Below are 15955 nucleotides of genomic sequence, written 5' to 3' on the forward strand. Positions count from 1 at the left end.
CGTAGTGGCCATTTGGGGGCTGAACCAATGGAAGGAAGACTTTCTCTCTGTCTCTGTCTCTCTCTCTCTCACTGCCTAACTCTGCCTGTCAAAAAAAAAAAAAATCAACAAATGACAAAGCTGATGAGGATGTGGAAAAAAGTTATGCTGGTCCACTGCTAGTGGGAATGTAAACTGATGCAAGCCACTGTGAAAAACTGTATGGAGATATCTTACAAATCTGATTATAGGCCTACCATTTGATCTAGCCATCCCACTCCATGGAATTTACCCAAACAAAATTAGCATATGCAAGAGTTATCTATAACCCCATGTTCATTGCAGCACAATTCACAATAGCTGAGATCTGGGAACAATCCAGATATCAATTGTTGACTTGATAAGAAAATTATGGTATATACACACTATGGCGTACTACTCAGTTATTAAAAAAGAAAGAAAGAAAAAGAAACCCTGTCTTTTGCAACAAGATAGATGAAGCTGGAAACCATTATACTTAGTAAAATAAACAAGTCTCCAAAAGACAGATATCCTATATTTTCCCTGATCTGAGGTAGCTAATAGAGTACCTAAAATGTAATGTATTGGAGTTAGATACACATTTTGAGATTTGATGATTGTTTAGAGTCCTTGTCTCTTCCATTGAGTAACAGTGAGTTTTTTAAATTCATTTTTTTTCTTCATACTATTTGATGACTTGTTGAACTCTTACTTAGTGTAGGGTTAACTATACAATCATTAAGTAAACTGAAAACAGATTTTGTAAAAGTTAAGTGGGAATGTGAGAGGGAAGAGGAGAAAGGGTTGGACTGTGTGTGGGAGGGAGGGTATCAGGGGAAGTGTCACTTACATTCATTAGTCTGTATATATGAAATATATCAAACTTATATTAAATAAAATTTTAAAAGGAAGTAAATATTTAAAATTCAAAATATTTATACCAATAACAAGGAGAATTTTAAAGGTGTTTATATATATAATATATATGTGTGTGTGTTTACTTTATGACATTACAATATAAATGTACATATATATAATTTGTAATATAAATATATAGAGCAACCTTTTGAAATTTTTATAATGTATTTATCATCAGAAAAGAATAGCTCAGCTTTCTGTAATAATCCAGTTTCTGATCATTACAAGAATGAAGAGTAAGCCACCAAGTTGTAGCTCATAATCTCTGTTTCTCTGTGTCTCCAAGTCTACCAACCTCTAAAATTAAATAAACATACCTAATTCTGGGATAAAAATCACATTAAGATCCCACTATTTTCCCGCATAATTTTCAGGAAATATACTAGTATCTAGACACACAGTGGCAAATTTATCTATGTATAAAATATATATATGTTATATATGTTACATATATTCATATATATATATATATTACATTGAGGAGAAAGAATTATTACTCTTGGCTAAAATGGCCCTGAGACACTGTGTACCTCACAGTTTCCAGGGCAACTTAAAGAATGTTGGGGGTGATGATGATCTTACAATAAAAGTGAAATCACCATGGCCATGGTACATGACTTTTCTATGCACATATGTTTTCTCATTTTGGAGTCTCTTCATGTGAATTGATTAATGGCAGAAAAATTTTTTCACATTCATTAAATTGACATTTTACTGTATGAATTCTCTGATGTTAGTTGATGTTTAATTTCTTGTTTTTTTTTAATATTTTTATTTATTTGACAGGTAGAGTTACAGACAGTGAGAGGGACAGAGATAAAGGTCTTCCTTCTGTTGTTTCACTCCTCAAATGGCCACAGTGGCCAGAGCTGCACTGATCTGAAACCAGGAGCCAGGTGCTTCTTCCTGGTCTTCCATGTGGGTGCAGAGGCCCAAGCACTTGGGCTGTCTTCTACTGCTTTCCCAGGCCACAGTAAAGAGCTGGATTGAAGACGGGCAGCTGGGACTAGAACTGGCACCTATATGGATGCCAGCATAGAAGGTGGAGGATTAACCTATTGCTCCATGGTGCCAGCCTGATGTTTAATTTCTGGCTATGGTTTTTTGAGGTCTGTTGCACTTGAAGGATATCACCTTTTTTGAGTTGCATATTTATGCAAGCCTGAATTCTATGAAAATATACTTCCACATTCATTACACTGCTAAGAAACACCTTGGGTGAATTTTCTGATGTATAATGCCATTTCTGACAAATGGCTTTTTGTCACACTAATAATATTTCTGAACTTCTTTTTTTAACAATTTAATTTTTTTATTTGAAAGACAGAGTTAGAGAGACAGAGAAGCAGAAAGAGGTCTTCCATCTGCTACTTCACTCCCCAGATGGATGCAATGGCTGGAGCTGCAGCGATCCAAAGCCAGGAGTCAGGAGCTTCTTCTGGGTCTCCCATGTGGGTGCAGGGCCATCTTCTACTGCTTTCCCAGGCCATAGCAGAGAGCTGGATCAGAAGAGGAGCAACTGGGACTAGAACCAGTGCCCACATGGTATGCCAGCATTTCAGGCCAGGGCTTTAACCTACTGTGCCACAGCGCTGGTCCCAACCTTTCTTCCTTATGGGAGTGCCTATTGTATGGGATGTAATTTCCAGCAAAAGGCTCTGTCACATGGTTATGTTGCTTTTGCAAAAAGTCCTTCATATTTACTATATTCTTAAGTTCTCTCCCCTGTTTGATCTACATGTTATGAGGTATTCCTTCTGACAAAAGGCTTTCCCACATTTATTACAAGATTTCCACCATGTAATAAATTCTCTGATGTTATATTGTGTGATTTTGGCAGAGTTTTCCAACATTCATTCCATTCATAAGGTTTCTCCCCCATGTGAATTCTGATGTTTTATGAGGTGTTACTTATGGATAAAGGCTTTTCCATATGCATTATACCCAAAGTGTTTTCCCCCATATGAATTAGATGATGTGCAATGAGGGCTGAATTATGGGGAAAAGCTTTCCAAGTCATTATGTCCAAAAGGTTTCTCTTCCTGTGCATTTTCTGATGCATTCTGAGATGTGACTTATTGCCAAGGGCTCTTCCACAGTCATTGCATTCATGAAGTTTCTCCCCGGTGTGAATTCTCTGGTGTGATATGAGCTATGATTAATAACATATAATTTATAAAGGCTTTTCCACACTTACTAGATTCATAAGGTTTCTGCCCTGTGTGAACTGTTTTGATATGAGTATAACTTATAGAAAAAGGCTTTTCTGCAGTCATTACATTTATAAGGTTATTTCCCTGTGTGAATCCTCTGAAGCATTTGGAGTTGGAGATTAAGTTTTTCCACAGTCATTACACTCATGAAATTTCAATACTGTGTGCATTCTCTGGTGCATTCAGGTTTGACTTTTGTCCAAAGGCTTTTCCAGTCATTACATTCATAAGGTTTCTGCCCTGTGTGAATTCTCTGATGCATGATGAAGGTTGACTTATGGCTAAATGCTTTCCACAGTTATTACAATCGAGTTTTCTACCCTGTGTGAAATCTCTGCTGTGATATGAGGTTAATCTTTTGTCCAAAGGCTTTTCCACAGTCATTACATTCATGAAGTTTCTGCCCTGTGTGAATTCTCTAATGTAATATGAGGCATGACTTGTGTCCAAAGGCTGTTCTACAGTCATTACATTTATGAGGTTTCTCCCCTGTGTGAATTTGCTGGTGTATGAGGAGGTCTGACTTTTGTCCAAAGGCTTTTCCACAGTCATTACATTTATAAGGTTTCTCCCCTGTGTGAATTTGCTGATGCATGATGAGGTTTGACTTTTGTCCAAAGGCTTTTCCACAGTCATTACATTTATAAGGTTTCTCCCCTGTATGAATTCGCTGGTGCACGATGAGGTGTGTCTTTTGTCCAAAGGCTTTTCCACAGTCATTACATTTATGAGGTTTCTCTCCTGTGTGAATTCGCTGATGCATGATGAGGTTTGACTTTTGTCCAAAGGCTTTTCCACAGTCATTACATTTATGAGGTTTATGAGGTTTCTCTCCTGTGTGAATTCGCTGATGTTTCCTGAGGCCTGACTTGTGTCCAAAGGCTTTTCCACAGTCATTACATTTATAAGGTTTCTCCCCTGTGTGAATTTGCTGGTGTATGATGAGGTATGACTTTCGTCCAAAAGCTTTTCCACAGTCATTACATTCATGAGGTTTCTCCCCTGTGTGAGTTCGCTGGTGTATGAGGAGCTTTGACTTTTGTCCAAAGGTTTTTCCACAGTCATTACATTTATGAGGTTTCTCCCCTGTGTGAATTCGCTGATGCTTGATGAGGTTTGACTTTTGTGTAAAGGCTTTTCCACAGTCACTACATTCATGAGGTTTCTCCCCTGTATGAATTCGCTGGTGTATGAGGAGCTCTGACTTTTGCCCAAAGGCTTTTCCACAGTCATTACATTTATGAGGTTTCTCTCCTGTGTGAATTCGCTGATGTTTCCTGAGGCCTGACTTGTGTCCAAAGGCTTTTCCACAGTCATTACATTTATAAGGTTTCTCCCCTGTGTGAATTTGCTGGTGTATGATGAGGTGTGACTTTCGTCCAAAAGCTTTTCCACAGTCATTACATTTATGAGGTTTCTCCCCTGTGTGAATTTGCTGGTGTATGATGAGGTTTGACTTTTCTCCAAAGGCTTTTCCACAGTCATTACATTTATGAAGTTTCTCTCCTGTGTGATTTCGCCGATGTATGAGGAGGTGTGTCTTTTGTCCAAAGGCTTTTCCACAGTCATTACATTTATGAGGTTTCTCCCCTGTGTGAATTCGCTGGTGTATGATGAGGATAGACTTTTGTCCAAAAGCTTTTCCACAGTCATTACATTTATGAGGTTTCTCCCCTGTGTGAATTCGCTGGTGTTTCATGAGGTCTGACTTTTGTCCAAAGGCTTTTCCACAGTCATTACATTTATGAGGTTTCTCCCCTGTGTGAATTTGCTGGTGTATGATGAGGATTGACTTTCGTCCAAAAGCTTTTCCACAGACATTACATTCATGAGGTTTCTCCCGTGTGTGAATTCGCTGATGTATGAGGAGGGATGACTTTCGTGCAAAGGCTTTTCCACAGTCATTACATTTATGAGGTTTCTCCCCTGTGTGAATTCTCTGGTGTACTATGAGGTCTGACTTCCACAGAAAGCCTTTTCCACATTCAAGGCATTTATAAAGTTTCTCTCCTGTGTGAATTCGCTGATGCTTGATGAGGTTTGACTTTTGTGTAAAGGCTTTTCCACAGTCACTACATTCATGAGGTTTCTCCCCTGTGTGAGTTTGCTGATGTTTCCTGAGGACTGACTTTTGTCTAAAGGTTTTTCCACAGTCACTACATTCATGAGGTTTCTCCCCTGTGTGAATTTGCTGATGTTTCCTGAGGACTGACTTTTGTCTAAAGGCTTTTCCACAGTCATTACATTCAGAAGGTGAATTAAAACTGAGTGATTTTCCACAAGGTTTACATGTGTAAAGTTTTTCCCTTGTATTTAGTCTCTGGTTTATTGCAAGATGTGACTGGTGAATGACAGGTTCAAAATACATAATGTACTTATAAAATTTCTTTCTTGTGTGAGTTTGTTGATGCATATTGAGGCTAGAATTTTCATGGATAGCTTTTTCTATTTGTGTTGCTTTTCCAAAAGTGACAGTTGACTTATTACAGTTTTCTGCCATATGAACCCTCTCAGATTTGCAGAACATCTTTCTTGTGAAGACTTTTGCTTGTCCAGTGGGTCCAAATGGCTGCTTCATGATGTGAATATTGTCAAGCTGGCTAAGAGGCTCACAGAACTGGAGAGATTTTCCAGGTATCTTAGTGTTATCAAATTTCTCTCCAGCCTGTAGTTGATCAGGCCCACTGGGGGGATACACAGTGTGACATTTATTGCATTCCTCAGGCTTCAATCCTGAATAGATTCCCTTTTTAATAATCAGTGTTGGAACATGGCTTGAATTTAAACTAAGTGTTTTTCTTAATTCAATTCCCTTGAGAGCTGATGTCTTGTTATTTTTCATAAAATCCTGATTCAGATTTTTGTCCTGACTTTCCTGGTTGATCCTAATCAGGTCATCCCTTTTCATGACCACTGAAATGAGAAAAAAGCAATCATGTCACTGAATCACATGTAACTGTTTCTCCTGCCATACTCAGGTAAAGGGAATGAAGTTACTTGTAATCCAAGTGGCATAAGATGTTCACAAAATCAGTATGAGGTACTTATTTGTGACCATTATATGGCTTTTCTCCTTAATACATTAATATACCATGAAGTTTCCCAATGTTCAAACATGATCCTTTTTACTATGGGAATTTGTCAAGGATGGTAGAATGACTTTTGTGCTATGATGTGTGGGATGCCTGCATCTCAAAACAGTGTCGGTTTGAGCCCTGGCTACTCTGCTTTCAGTACAGCTCTCTGCCTATGTAAACTGGAAGGAACCAGATAATGGTTCATGTGCCTGGGAACCTGTGAGAAACCAGGGAAGACTAGAGGGATTCTAGAGTTTTGGCTTCAGACTAGTTAGACCTAAGTATTGCAGGCATCTGGGAAGTGAGCTAATAGAGGACCTCTTTCTCTCTCTCTCTTCTCTCACTATCACTCTGCCTTTCACAAAGATGAAATAACTATAAAATATTTTAAAGAATGGGCAAATATTTAATAAAAATATTCACCCACTACCTAGCAACCATTTTTTTCCCTGTCCTTTTTCTCCAGTTTATTTTTATAAAAATTGTGTGCTTTTTGCTTCTCTGATATCTCAACCATAAACATGAAAAAGTTTTACTGATCATTTACTTGCAGGTGGAGAAGAGTGAAATGTGCCTGTACTTTAAGCAGGACAATATTTAAGGAGTAGGATTTGAATCTATGAGTGTCTCATGCTCAGTCTTCCTAGGTAAACATCATTTGTGGGATTTTTCAAATGAAAAATGACTTTGTCTCTACTCTATGACAGCTTCCCCAAATTCCTAAGGACACCCAACACCTTCAGCTTCTCAGAAGTACAACAGGTACAGAAAATTCCCAAAATACCACTTTAGTTAAACACTCCCAATCAGTTTGAAGAATTTGTTTCTGCAAACCGGGAATTGCTCATCTTTGAAAAGTGTTTTCTAACTCATTCTGAAATTATCAGTGCTGGTTACCTCCTCTAAATTCTTTCTAGAAACATTCCTGTGTGATAATTTGAATTTCTGGAGGCTTTTGATCAGTTGCCTCCTATTTTCACTGAAAGCTTCATTTCCTATGCTTTTCTTGTCTTTTTGTTTGCTTATTTTTCAATGATACTGAAAAATAAGAGAGAAATCATACTTCAAACTCCACCCTTAAAGAAATCTGAGCCACTCAACATAACCCCAAGAGGCTACTTGACCTTGGGTCTCAAAATCTCAGTATTTTCTTGGTGAGTCTAGGATCACTTATTTTCATGTTTTATGTAAGTTCATCCTTAGTTTAGGATTTCTTTTTTTTTTTTCAAAGATTTACTTTATTTGAAAGCTAGAATTATAGAGAGAGAGACAGAGAGAAGTCTTCCATCTGCTGGTTCACTCCCCATATGGGAACAACAACCAATGCTGGGCCAAAATGAAGTTAGGAGCCAGGAGTGTCTTTCTTGTCTCCCACATGGGTACAGGGGGCCAAGGATTTGGGCCAACCTCTGCTCTTTTCTCAGGTGCATTAGCAGAGAGCTGGATTAGAAGGGGACCAGCTGGGACTTGAACTGGCACCCATATGCAATGCTAGTGTTGCAGGCTGGAGCTTTAACACACTGCACCACAGTGTCATTCCTAGCTTCATAATTTCTGATGTCACAGCACAGAGGCTTACTCATGACCATCTTTTATTTTTAAAGATTTATTTATTTATTTGAAAGTCAGAGTTACACAGAGAGAGGAGAGGCAAAGAGAGAGTAAGGTCTTGATCCAATGGTTCACTCCCCTATTGGCCACAATGGCCAGAACTGTGCTGATCTGAAGCCAGGAGCCAGGAGCTGCTTCTGGGTCTCCCTCAGGTGCAGGGGACCAAGGACTTGGACCATCTTCTACTGCTTTCCCAGGCCATAGCCGAGAGCTGGATTGGAAGTGGAACAACTGGGTCCCGAACTGGTGCCCATATGGGATGCTGGTGCTTCATGCTAGGGTGTTAATTCACTGCACCACAGTGCCAGCCACATGACCATCTTTTAGCATTTACTTATTTACCTACTTGAGAGTCAGAGAGACAGAATGAGAGATAAAGACAGACTGAAACAGAGGTTTGCCAACTGTAGGCTCACTCCTCAAATGTTTCCAACAGACTATAATTTTCTTATTTATTTGAGAGGCACAGAGGAAAAGAAAAGAAAGAGACTAAGAAAGAGAGAGTTCACATTTATTGATTCAGTCCTGAGCAAGTTCTATGTCTGGGCAAAATCATGAGTGGGAACTCAATCTGAGCAATGAGTTAGAAATAAGTTTCTGGGGGCTGGCATTGTGGCATAGCAGGTAAAGCCACCACCTGCAGTGCCAACATCACTTATGGCCACCAGTTCAAGTCCTAGCTGCTCCACTTCTGATCCAGCACTCTGCTATGGCCTGGGAAAGCAGTAGAAGATGGCCCAAGTACTTGGGCCCCTGTACCCATATGGGAGACCTGGAAGAAGCTTCTGGCTCCTAGCTTCAGATCAGTACAGCCCCAGCCATGACAGCCAATTGGGAAGTGAACCAGTGGATGGAAGACCTCTCTTTCTCTCTCTGCCTCTCCCTCCTCTCTCTCTGACTTTCAAATAAATAAATAAATCTTAAAAAAAAAAAAAAAAAAAAAAAAAAAAAACAGAAACAGCCTGGCATGGCAGCTCAATAGGCTAATCCTCTGCCTGCGGCACCAGCACACCAGGTTCTAGGCCTGGTTGGGGTGCTGGATTTTGTCCCAGTTGCCCCTCTTCCAGGCCAGATCTCTGCTGTGGCCCAGGAGTGCAGTGGAGGATGGCCCAGGTCCTTGGGCCCTGCACCCGCATGGGAGACCAGGAGAAACACCTGGCTCCTAGCTTTGGATCAGCATGGTGTGCCAGCCACAGCACACCAGCCATGGTGGCCATTGGAGGGTGAACCAATGGCAAAAGGAAGACCTTTCTCTCTGTCTCTCTGTCTCACTGTCCACTCTTGCCTGTCAAAAAAAAAAAAAAAAACACACAGAAAAATTAATCTTAAAAAAAAAAAAGTTTCTGTATGTTGCCTAATTAACAAGCACTGAAGGAACTAATAAGTGCATGAAGGAAAAGGTATGAAAGTGTAGAGAAGGACAAGTTAGAATTGGGGGAATGTATCAAACCTAGATAAAATCCTTAGTAACATCAGAAAATGACTGGATTTTTTTTTTTTAATCTAAGAACATCTTCACTAAGAACAAAAGTTAGAAAGATATTGGTATCTCTAAATGCCTGTGTCTGATGCACAAAAGCAGCTGTCATCAGGAGTAAGGCTTGCGAAAAATTCATGGAAAGAACACCAGTCAACATCTGCACACTTTCTGCCTTGGCCTCCCTGTCTCTTATGTGCAGACTGACCAGAAAGGCTCTGATTCAAGCATTCATCCACCATCCATGGCTCTTCTCCTCGCTCCAACTTGAAGATCAAGTCAGGTTTGGTAATGCAGTGCCCTATTAATGGAAACAAAGTAAGACTTTGTAAAATCACTATCTTGGGTTATTTAAAGGACTACAGCTTGGTTCAGGAGCTATGCAACAAATGTTCCAATTTGAATCTTTTGTTAGATGGTAGATATTCAGATTATTCATGGACTCAAATTCTAATCCTGCCCAATATTAAACATTATAAAGTGTTCCCTTATTTGTCAAATAGCAAGAAAATGTTATCACTGGGCATGTGATGGGTGTCACTCACCCAAGGAGAACAGGCTGCTGTAGGTCTCCAGCATCACATCTTTGTACAGGATTTTCTGAGCATTGTTCATTTTCTGCCATTCCTCCCATGTAAAGTACACAGCCAGGTCTTCAAATGCTGTCATCACCTATAATAATACACTTCCAGTCAACATGTTAACTCTGTCACAAAATAAACACTGACAGTTGTGTATGGATATGAAGGAAAAAAGGAAGGATATGGTTTCACATTAGACTTGTGGAGTGTTTAGAAAGCCACACGGAGCATTCAACAGAGTCAAACCCATGATCTACAGGCTGTGAGACATGCCCAAGCTGGAGGGAAACAGGAGGTTCAAATCACAAAGGCCACATCTGTCAAGGGGAATTGCACAGCAGGCTAGAAGAGGGGCAATACTGACTCTTGACTGGGCAATGTTAAGGAGAAGTATGTAGAAGCATTGAGAAAAAAAGGCAAGAAACTATCAGTGAAACTACGATGGGAATGAACAGAAAACAATTTCCAGGAAAACACCATGCATATCATTTCCAATATGTCAGAGGAAAAATATATTAAAAGACAGGGCAGACATTTAGCTTAGTGTTGTTTATGATGCCACCTCAGAGTGTCTGTGATTTCCAATGCCAGCTCTAGTTTCTAGCTCCCAGATAATGCAAACCTGGGGAAGCAATGGTGATGTCACCAATGAAGGAGGCCTAGACTCCATTCCTCAATCCTGGCTTCAGTCCTACCCCACCTGTTTGGTATGGTTATCTAGGAAGTGAATTAACGTGTCAAAGCTCTCTATCTCTCAGTCCATCAACTTTTTTCTCTATCAAGCTAATAAATATTTTTAAGTAAGAGAGAAAATACAGGTAAGACAAAGAATACAAATTAGCTTTTGCCCTTGTCTATGATTATTCTAGTGATAAACAATGAAATAACATTATACCTAATTAAAGTGAAAGCAATGGAAATACTTGCCCAAAACATTCAAATGATAAACATTTGAAATGACATTATACATAATTAAATGAAAGCAATGGAATTATTTGCCCAAAAAGAGAACCTGGGAATGTCTGCAGTACAATCTGCATTTGTGACTCACTGAGAAAAATGCTTAGAGATTTGTTTCAGAACCTGCAATAGTCACCAGAATTGTGATCCAGCAGGCTAAGCCTCCACCAACAATGCTGGCATCCCATGTAAACAGAGGACTTGAGTCCTTGCTGTTCCACTTCCAATCTAGTTCCCTGCTAACCTGATTGAAAGAGCAGTGAAAATGGCCTGAGTATTTGGACCCTTCCACCAATGTGGGAGACCCATGGAGTCCCAGGCTCCTGGCTTTGGCCTGGCCCAGTCGCAGCCATTGTGGGCATTTGGGGAATGAACACTAGAAAGAAGATATATCCTTTTGTCTCCCTGTCTCTCCCAATCTCTGCAAGTCCACCTTTCAAATAAATAATCTTAAAAAAATAAATGAGCCTCCAGTAGATTCTTTTCTCCACACATTCCTTATCCTATTCCAGAATCCAATTCAGCTTCTCAAAGGTATTAAGAACTCCATTACTCTAACAATTTGAAAACAAACTTAACTGATTTGTGTTCCAGCACTAGGTAACTCTTCCTCTTGCAGAATGCTAAGTGTTTACTTCATAGGTAGCACTAAAACACTGTTCAGTACATCATCTATGTGTAGAATGTTTCAGACATGACCCCAAAAAGGTAGCATATTGTGCTTAGTTTCAACTCAATTCATGTAACAAATATATATTTTGCAATAGCAACAGAAAGACAAGAGACCAAACTGCATTATTATAGATGACAGTAATGTTTCATAATCATGCCAAATTCATAATTCATTTCTGTATATTCTGTGATAATAAATTTTATGTTTATTTTTCTATTTTAAAATTTTTTAAAGATTTATTTATTTATTTGAAAGTCAGAGTTACACAGAGAGAGGAGAGGCAGAGAGAGAGAGAGAGGAATCCATCTGCTGGTTCAGTCCCCAATTGGCTGCAATGGCTGGAACTGCACCAATCTGAAGCCAGGAACCAGGAGCTTCTTCTGGGTCTCCCACATGGGTTCAGGGGCGCAAGGACCTGGGCCATCTTCCACTGCTTTCCCAGACCATAGTAGAGAGCTGGAGCAGAAGTGGAGCAGCCGGGTCTCAAACTGGTGCCTATATGGGAAGTCGATGCTTTAGACCAGGGCATTAACCCACTGAGCCACAGAGCCGGCCCCATATTTTCCAATTTAACTAGTATACTGGGACTGGCACTGTGGCTAGCAGGTAAAGCCACTGCCTTCGTGCTGGCATCCCATATTGGTGCCAGTTCAAGTCCCAGTGGCTTCACTTCCAATCCAGCTCTCTGCTATGGCCTGGGGATTCAGTAGGAGATGGCCTAAGTCCTTGGGCCCCTGAACCCATGTGGGAGACCCAGAAGCTCTTCACTTCTAGCTTTGGACCAGTGTAACTCCGGCCATTGTGGCAAACTGGGGAGTGCACCAGCAGATGGAAGACTCTCTCTCTCTCTCCCCCTCTGCCTCTCTGTAACTCTGACTTTCAAATAAATAAAAAAAAAATCTAAAAAAATAAACTAGCATTAAACACCTAAAATGAGTACTGACAAGCTGGGGAATAATTAAAAAAAAAAAAAAACACTTACAGGTGATATATTAATTTTCTTTCCTCTTAGAAACATGTGGAGGACCCAGAATCATACCTGGGAGAGAAGGTGAATGGCAGGAGTTCAAAGAAAACTCGGGAGGCCAACGCTGTGGCATAATGGGTAAAGCTGCTGCCTTCAGTGCCAGCATTCCATATGGGTTCTGGTTTGAGTCCTGCCTGCTCAACATACAATCTAGCTTTCTGCTATGTCCTGAGAAAGCAGTGGAACATGGCCCAAGTCCTTGGGCCACTGCACCTGCATGGGAGACCCAGAAGCTCTTGGGTCTTGGCTTTGGATCGGCTGAGCTCCGGCCTTTGCAGTAATTTGGAGGGTGAGCCAGCAGATAGAAGACTTTCTCTCTCTGCAACTCTTTCAATAAATAAATGAAATCTTTAAAAAAAAAAAAACCCTCTGGTTTCCTTCTGCACTGAACAGTGGGGAAAAAAATGATATAATAGAATGAATAAAGAATAATAAATACATTAACCAAGAAAACATCAGGTTCACTGTGGAGGAATAATCCTGTAAAAATAAAAATACATAGGAAAATGCACCCACCTATATTAAGTGGCAGAGATTAAACAGAAGTTATCATTGGTTTAACGAAAGCATTATCTACAAATTTTGTAAAATAATAATGTAAAAGTAAAAAGAAAAGTTGAGTGTTCAAATGAATAAGGTTATCAGAGATAAACATTATGTTGTTATTAAAGTTTATACTAAAGAAAGTTAACAAATACACATAATGTATATTTAATGCAGTGCACTTTACCAGTAATGATTCCAAGTAGCACCTTTCCCTGTATTCATCCCTTCACAAAACCCTGGATTGGGGCTGGCACTGTGGCCTAGCGGGTAAAACTGCCACCTGCAGACTGGCATCCCATATAGGCACTGGTTTGATTCCCAGCTGCCCCACTTCTGATCCAGCTTTCTGCTATGGCCTGGGAAAGCAGTAGAAGATGGCCCAGTCCTTGGGCCCTGTACCCATGTGGAAGACCCAGAAGAATCTCCTGGATCCTGGCTTTGGATTGGCACAACTCTGGCCATTGCAGCCAAGTGGGGAGTGAACCATCAGATGGAAGAGCTCTCTATCTCTCTCTCTGCCTCTCCCTCTCTCTGTGTGTAACTCTTTCAAATAAATAAATAAATCTTTTTGAAAAAGACCATGAATTTCACCATTTCAATTGATTTACCCCATGAGATACCAGTAAATGTGATAGAAATAGACAATTTGTTAAAATATTTATTTATATGAAAGAGTTACACAAAGAGAGAAGGAGAGGCAGAGAAAAGAGAGAGAAAGAAAGAGAGAGAGAAGGAGGGAGAAAGAGAGGTCTTCGAACTGCAGGTTCACTCCCCAGATGGCTGCAATGGCTGGAGCTGTGTAGATCCAAAGATATGAACCAGGAGCTTCTTTCAGGTCTCCCACAAGGGAGCAGGGGCCAAAGGACTTGGGCCATCTTCTACTGTTTTCCCAGGCTGTAGCAAAGAGCTGGATCAGAGGTGGAGCAGCTGAGTCATGAACTGACACCCATATGAGATGCTGGCACTGCAGGCGGTGTCTTTACTTGCTATGTCACAGAACCAGCCCCAGAAATAGACAATTTGTAAAGTATTTGCCTTCTCAGCTTTTCTTTTTCTAACAGTTATCTTCTGTAAAACCCTGGGGCCTGCCTGTTGAAGAGATAGTATGTAGGCTGGCGCCGTGGCTCACTAGGCTAATCCTCCACCCGTGGCACTGGTATTCCAGGTGACAGTCTCAGTTGGGGTGCTGGTTATGACCCAGTTGCTCCTATTCCAGTCCAGTTCTCGGCTGTGGCCTGGGAAGGCAGTGGAGGATGACCCAAGTTATTGGGCCCTGCACCCACATGGGAGACCAGGAGGAAGTGCCTGTCTCCTAGCTTTGGATCAGCACAGCATGCTGGCCATAGCAGCCATTTGGGGGTGAACCAATGGAAGGAAGGCATTTCTCTCTGTCTCTCTCTCTCTCACTAACTCTGCCTGTCAAAAAAAGAAAAAAAGAGATAATACATAACCAAGATTCACCACAAACTCCTGACACTTAAGTGAAGCCTCAATCAGTTCCCCAGATGGCTAAACTCTCATTTCTGCTCCTGGACTGATCATAGGAACTGCCCAGCTGAGTACAGCCCAAAACACAGAGTCAGAACTGCAAATCAAATGGCTATTTGTTAAGCCATTGTGTTTTCCGATTTGTCCTACATCAAATGCTGATATATATCAGTAAGTATGGCAGAAAGTTGAATTACATGCAAACTACAATGCATACAACTTCAGAATTTCATTTGGAAGTTCCCATAAAACAGGGCCAGCATTGTCACATAGCAAGTAAACCTGCCGTCTGCAATACAAGCACCCCATATGAGCACTGGTTCATGTGCTGGCTGTTCTGCTTTTGATCCAGCTTCCTGCTGATGGCCTGAGAAAAGCAATGGAAGATGATCCAAATACTTGGGCAAATGCTACCAATGTGGGAGATCCAGATGAAGATCTTGGTTCCTGACCTCATTCTTTCCTGGCCCTGCTCAATGCAGCCATCTGTGATGTGAGCAAGCAGAAGGGAGATCTCTCTGGGTCTCTCCTCTATATACAATATTTTCAAATAATTTTTTTAAAAACTTAGAAAAAAAGCTCCTATAAACACAATCTTTGCCTATCAATTAGACCTTAGAAAAGCTGCTACTAAAAAAAAAAAAAAAGTCCTGGGATTCATAAAAATAAATTATCTGGAGACCATAAAGTTGTTCTTCACATTTCAGCGTATATATATGGTCACTGTGTTCTTTTGGTTTATATTTGAAGAAGCTTATTATCATATGAAATCTAATTTAATATACTTTTACTATCTCAGAAGGCAGGATAAAGGTTCACAGTAATTTTGTGTAGCTGCATGTATACTGCATATTGTTCAAGAAGAAATTACTGAAAGGGGGAAAATTTTTATGATATGCTTTTTGGTTTTTTTAAAGATGTATTTATTTATGTGAAAGTCAAATTTATGCAGAGAGAGAGAGAGAGAGAGATCTTCCATCTGATGGCTCACTCTGCAAATGGCTGCAATGGCCGGAGCTGCACCAACCAAAGCCAGGACCCAGGAGCTTCTTCCAGGTCTCCCACATGGGTGCAGGGACCCAAGGACTTGAGCCATCTTCTACTGCTTTCCCAGGCCATAGCAGAGAGCTGGATCAGAAGTGGAGCAGCCGAGTCTTGAACCCGTGCCAATATGAGATGTGGGCACTTCAGGCCAGGGCATTAACCCACTGTGCCACAGCACTAGCCTCATGATATGCTTTTTGAAGTCATACACTCCAAACATAGCATTAGTAGCAAAAGGAAGACATGCTCATGAAAGTTTTCTAAAGCAGTACTATTTGAACTGGTGACAATTTCTGAAATGGATCTGAAAAATAAATGTTTTTTAATTAAGTGTGGCAAG

The 15955-nt window shown here is 40.5% G+C and overlaps 1 long non-coding RNA gene and 1 other non-coding gene across 3 annotated transcripts in view; both read left to right on the forward strand.

The window, feature by feature from the left end:
• LOC138848413 (uncharacterized) overlaps positions 1-12837 on the forward strand; it is a 47783-nt gene extending 34946 nt beyond the window's left edge. The window contains exon 4 of one of the 2 annotated variants that reach the window (XR_016220017.1): positions 12523-12837. This is a non-coding gene — a long non-coding RNA (uncharacterized LOC138848413). The remainder of the gene's footprint in view (positions 1-12522) is intronic. The other variant, XR_016220019.1, reaches the window with a different exon arrangement.
• The window catches only part of LOC127489541 (uncharacterized), a 511334-nt gene that overhangs the window by 429382 nt on the left and 65997 nt on the right, over positions 1-15955 (forward strand). The gene's annotated exons all lie outside the window — the stretch shown is intronic.

Source organism: Oryctolagus cuniculus, chromosome 13, assembly GCF_051225735.1.
Source record: "Oryctolagus cuniculus isolate XC-2025 breed Fujian yellow rabbit chromosome 13, ASM5122573v1, whole genome shotgun sequence".
NCBI classification, from domain to species: domain Eukaryota; kingdom Metazoa; phylum Chordata; class Mammalia; order Lagomorpha; family Leporidae; genus Oryctolagus; species Oryctolagus cuniculus.